The sequence below is a fragment of the Stomoxys calcitrans genome, chromosome 1, assembly GCF_963082655.1.
Source record: "Stomoxys calcitrans chromosome 1, idStoCalc2.1, whole genome shotgun sequence".
Taxonomy (NCBI): Eukaryota; Metazoa; Arthropoda; class Insecta; order Diptera; family Muscidae; genus Stomoxys; species Stomoxys calcitrans.
This window is the reverse complement of record NC_081552.1, coordinates 211,371,594-211,381,356: the sequence shown is the minus strand read 5'-3', so window position 1 is coordinate 211,381,356 and position 9,763 is coordinate 211,371,594.

The window sequence follows — 9,763 nt, the reverse complement described above, 5'->3', positions numbered from 1 at the left end:
AAATTTGACATTTTATTTTTTTGACATTTTTTAGCGAAGGCTAACCCCTTACGAAAATTTTAAATTTTTGATGCGAAAAATTTTTTCGAGTTGAGTATACAGTATTGAGGATTATGGCAAAAAATTCGGATTAGTGCAACTCCTACATATTTTCTGCAAAAAACAAGCTCAAAATCGCATAAACATCGAAAAAACCAATTTTTTTGGGGGTAAAAATTCAAAGTCGTTTTCGAGGCCTAAAACGCTGTAACTCCTCCATTTTTTTGGATTTCGAAATTGATCAAGCATTTCGCAGATCGAATTTCGAAGACGATTAGAAAAATAAACAGAATTACTTAAAATTTGACATTTTATTTTTTTGGCATTTTTTAGCGAAGCTAACCCCTTACCAAAATTTAAAATTTTTGATGCGAAAAAATTTTTTGAGTTGAGTATACAGTACTGAGGATTATGGCAAAAAATTCGGATTAGTGCAACTCCTACATATTTTCCGCAAAAAACAAGCTCAAAATCGCATAAACATCGAAAAAACCAATTTTTTTTTTGGTGTAAAAATTCAAAGTCGTTTTCGAGGCCTAAAACGCTGTAACTCATTCATTTCTTCGAATTTCGAAATTGATCAAGCATTCCGCATATCGAATTTCGAAGACGATTAGAAAAATAAACAGAATTACTTAAAATTTGAAATTTTATTTTTTTTGCATTTTTTAGCGAAGGCTAATAACCCCTTAGGAAAATTAAAAATTTTTGATGCGAAAAAATTTTTCGAGTTGAGTATACAGTATTGAGGATTATGGCAAAAAATTCGGATTAGTGCAACTCCTACATATTTTCCGCAAAAAACAAGCTCAAAATCGCATAAACATCGAAAAAACCAATTTTTTTTTTGGTGTAAAAATTCAAAGTCGTTTTCGAGGCCTAAAACGCTGTAACTCATTCACTTTTTCGAATTTCGAAATTGCTCAAGCATTCCGCAGATCGAATTTCGAAGACGATTAGAAAAATAAACAGAATTACTTAAAATTTGACATTTTATTTTTTTGACATTTTTTAGCGAAGGCTAACCCCTTACAATAATGTAAAATTTTTGATGCGAAAAAATTTTTCGAGTTGATTATACAGTATTGAGGATTATGGCAAAAAATTCGGATTACTGCGAATCCTACATATTTTCTGCAAAAACAAGCTCAAAATCGCATAAACATCGAAAAAGCCAATTTTTTTGGCGTACAAATTCAAAGTCGTTTTCGACGCCCAAAACGCTGTAACTCCTTAATTTTTTCGAATTTCGAAATTGATCAAGCATTCCGCAGATCGAATTTCGAAGACGATTAGAAAAATAAACAGAATTACTTAAAATTTGACATTTTATTTTTTTTTTGGCATTTTTTAGCGAAGGCTAACCCCTTAGGACCCCCCAAAAAATTTTTCGAGTTGAGTATACAGTATTGAGGATTATGGCAAAAAATTCGGATTAGTGCAACTCTTACATATTTTCTGCAAAAAACAAGCTCAAAATCGCAAAAACATCGAAAAAACCAATTTTTTTTTGGTGTAAAAATTCAAAGTCGTTTTCGAGGCCTAAAACGCTGTAACTCATTCATTTTTTCGAATTTCGAAATTGATCAAACATTCCGCATATCGAATTTCGAAGACGATTAGAAAAATAAACAAAATTACTTAAAATTTTACATTTTATTTTTTTGACATTTTTTAGCGAAGGAAAATTTAGGAAAATTTAAAATTTTTGATGCGAAAAAATTTTTCGAGTTGAGTATACAGTATTGAGGATTATGGCAAAAAATTCGGATTAGTGCAACTCCTACATATTTTCCGCAAGAAACAAGCTCAAAATCGCATAAACATCGAAAAAACCAATTTTTTTGGGGGTAAAAATTCAAAGTCGTTTTCGAGGCCTAAAACGCTATAACTCCTTCATTTTTTCGAATTTCGAAATTGCTCAAGCATTCCGCAGATCGAATTTCGAAGACGATTAGAAAAATAAAAAGAATTACTTAAAATTTGACATTTTATTTTTTGGCATTTTTTAGCGAAGGCTAACCCCTTACGAAAATGTAAAATTTTTGATGCGAAAAAATTTTTCGAGTTGAGTATACAGTATTGAGGATTATGGCAAAAAATTCGGATTAGTGCAACTCCTACATATTTTCTGCAAAAAACAAGCTCAAAATCCCATAAACATCGAAAAAAACAATTTTTTTGGGGGTAAAAATTCAAAGTCGTTTTCGAGGCCTAAAACGCTGTAACTCCCTCATTTTTTTGGATTTCGAAATTGATCAAGCATTCCGCAGATCGAATTTCGAAGACGATTAGAAAAATAAACAGAATTACTTAAAATTTGACATTTTATTTTTTTTTGCATTTTTTAGCGAAGGCTAACCGCTTAGAAAAATTTTTAATTTTTGATGCGAAAACATTTTTCGAGTTGAGTATACAGTATTGAGGATTATGGCAAAAAATTCGGATTAGTGCAACTCCTACATATTTTCTGCAAAAAACAAGCTCAAAATCGCATAAACATCGAAAAAACCAATTTTTTTGGGGGTAAAAATTCAAAGTCGTTTTCGAGGCCTAAAACGCTGTAACTCATTCATTTTTTTTGGATTTCGAAATTGATCAAGCATTCCGCAGATCGAATTTCGAAGACGATTAGAAAAATAAACAGAATTACTTAAAATTTGACATTTTATTTTTTTGGCATTTTTTAGCGAAGGCTAACCCCTTAGGAAAATTTAAAATTTTTGATGCGAAAAAATTTTTCGAGTTGTGTATACAGTATTGAGGATTATGGCAAAAAATTCGGATTAGTGCAACTCCTACATATTTTCCGCAAAAAACAAGCTCAAAATCGCATAAACATCGAAAAAACCAATTTTTTTTTGGTGTAAAAATTCAAAGTCGTTTTCGAGGCCTAAAACGCTGTAACTCATTCATTTCTTCGAATTTCGAAATTGATCAAGCATTCCGCAGATCGAATTTCGAAGACGATTAGAAAAATAAACAGAATTACTTAAAATTTGACATTTTATTTTTTTGACATTTTTTAGCGAAGGCTAACAACCCCTTAGGAAAATTTAAAATTTTTGATGCGAAAAAATTTTTCGAGTTGAGTATACAGTATTGAGGATTATGGCAAAAAATTCGGATTAGTGCGACTCCTACATATTTTCCACAAAAACAAGCTCAAAATCGCATAAACATCGAAAAAACCAATTTTTTTTTTTTGGTGTAAAAATTCAAAGTCGTTTTCGAGGCCTAAAACGCTGTAACTCATTCATTTTTTCGAATTTCGAAATTGATCAAGCATTCCGCATATCGAATTTCGAAGACGATTAGAAAAATAAACAGAATTACTTAAAATTTGACATTTTATTTTTTTGACATTTTTTAGCGAAGGCTAACCCCTTAGGAAAATTTAAAATTTTTGATGCGAAAAAATTTTTCGAGTTGAGTATACAGTATTGAGGATTATGGCAAAAAATTCGGATGAGTGCAACTCCTACATATTTTCCGCAAGAAACAAGCTCAAAATCGCATAAACATCGAAAAAACCAATTTTTTTGGGGGTAAAAATTCAAAGTCGTTTTCGAGGCCTAAAACGCTATAACTCCTTCATTTTTTCGAATTTCGAAATTGCTCAAGCATTCCGCAGATCGAATTTCGAAGACGATTAGAAAAATAAACAGAATTACTTAAAATTTGACATTTTATTTTTTGGCATTTTTTAGCGAAGGCTAACCCCTTACGAAAATTTTAAATTTTTGATGCGAAAAAATTTTTCAAGTTGAGTATACAGTATTGAGGATTATGGCAAAAAATTCGGATTAGTGCAACTCCTACATATTTTCCGCAAAAAACAAGCTCAAAATCGCATAAACATCGAAAAAGCCAATTTTTTTGGGGGGTAAAAATTCAAAGTCGTTTTCGAGGCCTAAAACGCTGTAACTCCTTAATTTTTTCTAATTTCGAAATTGATCAAGCATTCCGCAGATCGAATTTCGAAGACGATTAGAAAAATAAACAGAATTACTTAAAATTTTACATTGTATTTTTTTGGCATTTTTTAGCGAAGGCTAACCCCTTAGGAAAATTTTAAATTTTTAATGCGAAAAAATTTTTTGAGTTGAGTATACAGTATTGAGGATTATGGCAAAAAATTCGGATTAGTGCAACTCCTACATATTTTCCGCAAAAAACAAGCTCAAAATCGCATAAACATCGAAAAAACCAATTTTTTTTTGGGGCAAAAATTCAAAGTCGTTTTCGAGGCCTAAAACGCTGTAACTCCTTAATTTTTTCGAATTTCGAAATTGATCAAGCATTCCGCAGATCGAATTTCGAAGACGATTAGAAAAATAAACAGAATTACTTAAAATTTGACATTTTATTTTTTTGGCATTTTTTAGCGAATGCTAACCCCTTACGAAAATTTTAAATTTTTGATGCGAAAAAATTTTTCGAGTAGAGTACAGTACTGAGGATTATGGCAAAAAATTCGGATTAGTGCAACTCCTACATATTTTCCGCAAAAAACAAGCTCAAAATCGCATAAACATCGAAAAAACCAATTTTTTTTTTTGGGCAAAAATTCTAAGTCGTTTTCGAGGCCTAAAACGCTGTAACTCCTTAATTTTTTCGAATTTCGAAATTGATCAAGCATTCCGCAGATCGAATTTCGAAGACGATTAGAAAAATAAACAGAATTACTTAAAATTTTACATTTGATTTTTTTGGCATTTTTTAGCGAAGGCTAACCCCTTACGAAAATGTAAAATTTTTGATGCGAAAAAATTTTTCGAGTTGAGTATACACTATTGAGGATTATGGCAAAAAATTCGGATTAGTGCAACTCCTACATATTTTCTGCAAAAAACAAGCTCAAAATCCCATAAACATCGAAAAAAACAATTTTTTTGGGGGTAAAAATTCAAAGTCGTTTTCGAGGCCTAAAACGCTGTAACTCCCTCATTTTTTTGGATTTCGAAATTGATCAAGCATTCCGCAGATCGAATTTCGAAGACGATTAGAAAAATAAACAGAATTACTTAAAATTTGACATTTTATTTTTTTTGCATTTTTTAGCGAAGGCTAACCGCTTAGAAAAATTTTTAATTTTTGATGCGAAAACATTTTTCGAGTTGAGTATACAGTATTGAGGATTATGGCAAAAAATTCGGATTAGTGCAACTCCTACATATTTTCTGCAAAAAACAAGCTCAAAATCGCATAAACATCGAAAAAACCAATTTTTTTGGGGGTAAAAATTCAAAGTCGTTTTCGAGGCCTAAAACGCTGTAACTCATTCATTTCTTCGAATTTCGAAATTGATCAAGCATTCCGCAGATCGAATTTCGAAGACGATTAGAAAAATAAACAGAATTACTTAAAATTTTACTTTTTATTTTTTATGCAAGCGCTCAACAAACCGCTTGCCATTGGCCATGTTTTATAATATGGTGGACATTGCTGCATTTATTTCATACATCGAGATGAAGCCAATTAAAAGAAGTGACAAACGACTGTCATTCGCACTGATGCTGACAAAACAATTGGCACTACCAAACATAGGGTAATGAGCGCTGAACAACCGCATATCCAAGGATACGGAACGCAATGGAAGCATTTGATGCAAGGTAGAAAAAAAAAATAATTATAATATTCAAAAGCAGAACAACTACATAATTTTGTTTTTTTTTTTTTAGATGTTAACAAGACCTTCATGTAGCCAATGACGTTCTGAGTACGGACGGAAGCGGAAAACAAGGGCCTATTGCCGTTCCTGTAACCATCTAGTTTGTGAAGAGCATTTAACACTTATTCATCGATGCTACAGCTGCACAGATAATATGTTGGACGAGGGACAATCTACACAACAATAGTTTTTTAGGCTTTTTTCATATAAGTGTTATAAAGCAAAGATTCTTTCAAATATTTATTATACACATATAATTAGTAAATAATAATAATAAAACAAACAAAAAATTAAAAAATGCGTTTTCATATAAAATTTAATACAAAAAGTACAAGGTGGATCTTGTACAAAGGGTGACTCAACCGTCGGAGGGTTAATACATCCATTCGATACGTGACGAAATTTTCTTCGATACAAAACCGTCCTTATCACGAATGCGATAATTCAGCCCCAGGTTTCCTATCACCGCTTCAATTATAACGCGATGGTATGACCTGATCCTATCCTCTTTCCATGCTCCCATCCCCACAGCCGCAATGGCTGCTTCATACTTTGTTTGTCTATGGGTCGAATATCTAGAAATCTAGAATAGTCTCCAGTGCCCTTGTAGGAGTGGTCCTCATCGCTCCGCCTATGCCAAGACAACATCTTCTATGAATCTGTTGAACCTGAACTTACGTATGACAAACTATTGTTAATTGTTGTCGATAATAGCGTTTTAGCTGTTCGGCAGCAAGAAAACATGTAAACAAACAAGCAAATCAACTAAAAATGGCTAAAAGTTCTGAAAAATTAAAACATTTATTTTTTTATTATTTGTTAAAATCGTTATTACAATTACAATTGTAATAAATTTTTAAAAAAGCACTGTTGAGATATCTTATTACCATGGCACAATTACCAGTTAGTGTACCGTAAGCAGCTGAGTACAGTTTTTTCTCTCGAAGTGCACTATCTGTTAACGAGTTTTGTTTGTGTGTGTGCATTGTAGTTAAGAACCATAACACACACAAACAACGAAAAATGGCGCGAACTAGTAACATACTCAACACAGAGTTGCATTAATCACTGATTTTGACAGATAGTGTACTCAATATTTTGTTGTTCGACAATTGCCACTATCTGGAAATGAATATATCTTGCTTTTTACGTTAAATATGTTTTTCTCTATTTTTTAATGTCGTCGTTTGCTCATGGTGTTCTGTTCGCGTACTTTGCCAGTAAAAATTTGGCAGTGAAAATTTGCAGGAGAGTAGGAGTCATTTTACTGTCTTTTAAAAATGTGCAAGCATAAGTACGCGAACGACTTTCAGAGAAAATTTGCAGAACAACAGCTGTTTTTTGTTTTGGTTGGTTTTTTAGTTACTTGCTTAGAAAAACAATTGTTTTTAAATAAAAAAAAATGCTGGCAATACTTCTAAGGCATTTCCTTAGATAAACGTCAATTTATTGGCCCGAGAATGAAAAGGCTAGAAGGGTAGCCATTCGTAGTATCTGTGATCTCCGTGCCGCTGGACAGCCATCACAATTTACAGTGCACGAAGCTATGAATGTAGCGCTGGTTTGCAGACGGAATCTCTACACTGATGCTGAAGAATCGAACAAAGAAAACGAACAAGGGGAAGTCGTACAGACCAATCTGTCTTCTTTCATCAGTAGCCAAGACGCATGAGGGACTACTGCTTCCAATCCTCCCGTTGGACAATTTCCATTCGACGAGCATCAGCATGCATTTTAAAGGCTGCATAGGACTGCAAATGCTTTACATGTCATCACCGTACACAAAAGTAGAAACAACGTTCTTAAATCCCGTGTCGGCAACACTTGGTGTGCTGACAAAGCACAACCTTGAACTAGCCACCTAAGGCTTCTTGATATTGTGGCTAGACAAATTGCTGCGACCACTGAAGTGAGGCTAAGGGCGCTTTCTATTTGGTCATGTGGCGGCTACGGAAACTGTGTTTTCATTGCCTATATCTGTATCCGTTCACAATTGGCAGACTAATTTGCACTCATTTTTCCCAATCCCACTGTGCGCAGCATCTTCCCTCCTTAACAAATTCAAAGGAAGGGTGTTGTTTTCATCGACGCTCTCTGATGAGGATGATTCCATCTTAAAACTTAAGAAACCGATCATTGCTCTTTTCTTGGTGTCTGGAGGGATATAATGTTGTAATTTTTCAAGATTTTCCAAGTAATTTCGCAAATTTTGCACTTTTGCGCCTTCTAATGTAAAACAACCCACTTGAGGTAAAATTATAATTTCATTTGGCGAGTTTTGAATCTTCATTAAAAGTAAATAAAAATGGAACAAATTTAATAATTACCAATAAACAATATTTTTATTTTTTACTTACCTCTGCCTTATTGATCCATTTTGGTGTTAGCTTTTGTATTTTCATGTAACGGCTGCTTTTCATAAAACAGCTGACCTTTACAAAACATTTGTTCAAAGTTGCAAATTTCTACTGGCAAAAAAAGTCCCACACCAACGACTTCCAGTAAAAAATTGTGCAAATTTGCATAGATGTTTGTGTTCCCGAACACAGCTACTTTCTGTATCCAGAAGACTTTCCTTATGTATTGTACATACAGGATGCACTAATAAGGTGAAGTCATGCGAACAGCTGAGAACAATTTTTTTTTTTGTTTTGATTTTGCAGTAAATCTAAATGTCAAATGCTTGATATCACAGCTGTGATATTTTTCTAAAATCTTGAATGTATGTTCCATATGGTCCGATATTCTACACATAAGAAACAAAACAGTGTTTTAATGACGAAAATACAAATATAAAACACATTTGTAGAAGATAAGTTGTAAAACATAGTATATTTCTAAAACCACTTTGACATTTCATTTTACGGGATTTGCCACTCAAGGTAGTTTCGTTGGGGGTAGATTTCTGTTGTTGTGCTAATGACCCTACTTCTTAATTGTACTATGATGTACATACGTCAAATGCGAACAGAGCGCGCTCTAATCGGCGTGTATTCTTATATGTATTGTAATTTTTTTACAGACATGTTTTACATCTATCTTCGATGATATTAGAGCTCGCTTTAATCGAAATAATAGTATATTTATTCCAAAATGAATTTGTCATAAAAAATGTTTCATGCGTATCACACGATGTCCAGAAAAAAATTAAAAAATGGTTCAATTAAGAAATTTTTACATTCAATTTAAAAAATCGCTGAAATCGGACCTATAAACGAAATTGTATTATGAATTAACAATTTTGTAATTTGGATTTATGACAAGCTCAAAAATCCAATTAAAGCTGGTTTTAACTCAATTAACCAATTCATTTGAAAGTTGTCCCTTCTCTCAAATAACATTTTTACCAATTAAATAAAACAAAATATTTGATATCTTGCATTTATTAAAAAAAAAAATATTTTATTTTATTGGATTAGATTGCGGAAAAACATGCAATGTATTGCTTTAAAATATTTATTTTTATATTTAAATTTTCCAAAAGAAAGAAGAATAAATTGCCTTTTCTTTATGAGCCTCCCTTCATTGTCGTGGATACCGTCTGTAAAAAGTATAAAGAACAAATTAATTTATATAAATTTAACATGTATGAATCGTATAAATACCAATCTTAGCATTTTGCGCACAACACCACGAAATCTAGATCCACATCATGGCGAAACACTTAAAGGTAGTCTCATTTCTACAACAACCACAAATCATATGGTGCAATGCGCCATCTTGCTATCAAGCTGATCGTCGTTTTGCCAACATGCGCTAACAAATTTGTTTGCGTGTGTGTATAGGTGTGCGTCCATGAGCGGAGAATATGCTAGAAAGAAGATAACAACTAAGAGAATGCAAACAAAAATCTGACATCTTAATACCGTCAAACCTGGCCAGCTGTTAACAGCTGTTCGCGTGAGGCCACCTTTTTAAATAAAGACGCGGAGTCTCTTATCAAGGCGGTCTGGAGCAGGAATGGAAAAGTCAGTACTTTAGTACTTTTTCCACCCGAAGAGTACCGTAATACCCTCTCGATGGATTTAGTACCTTTTTAAGCACTAAGAC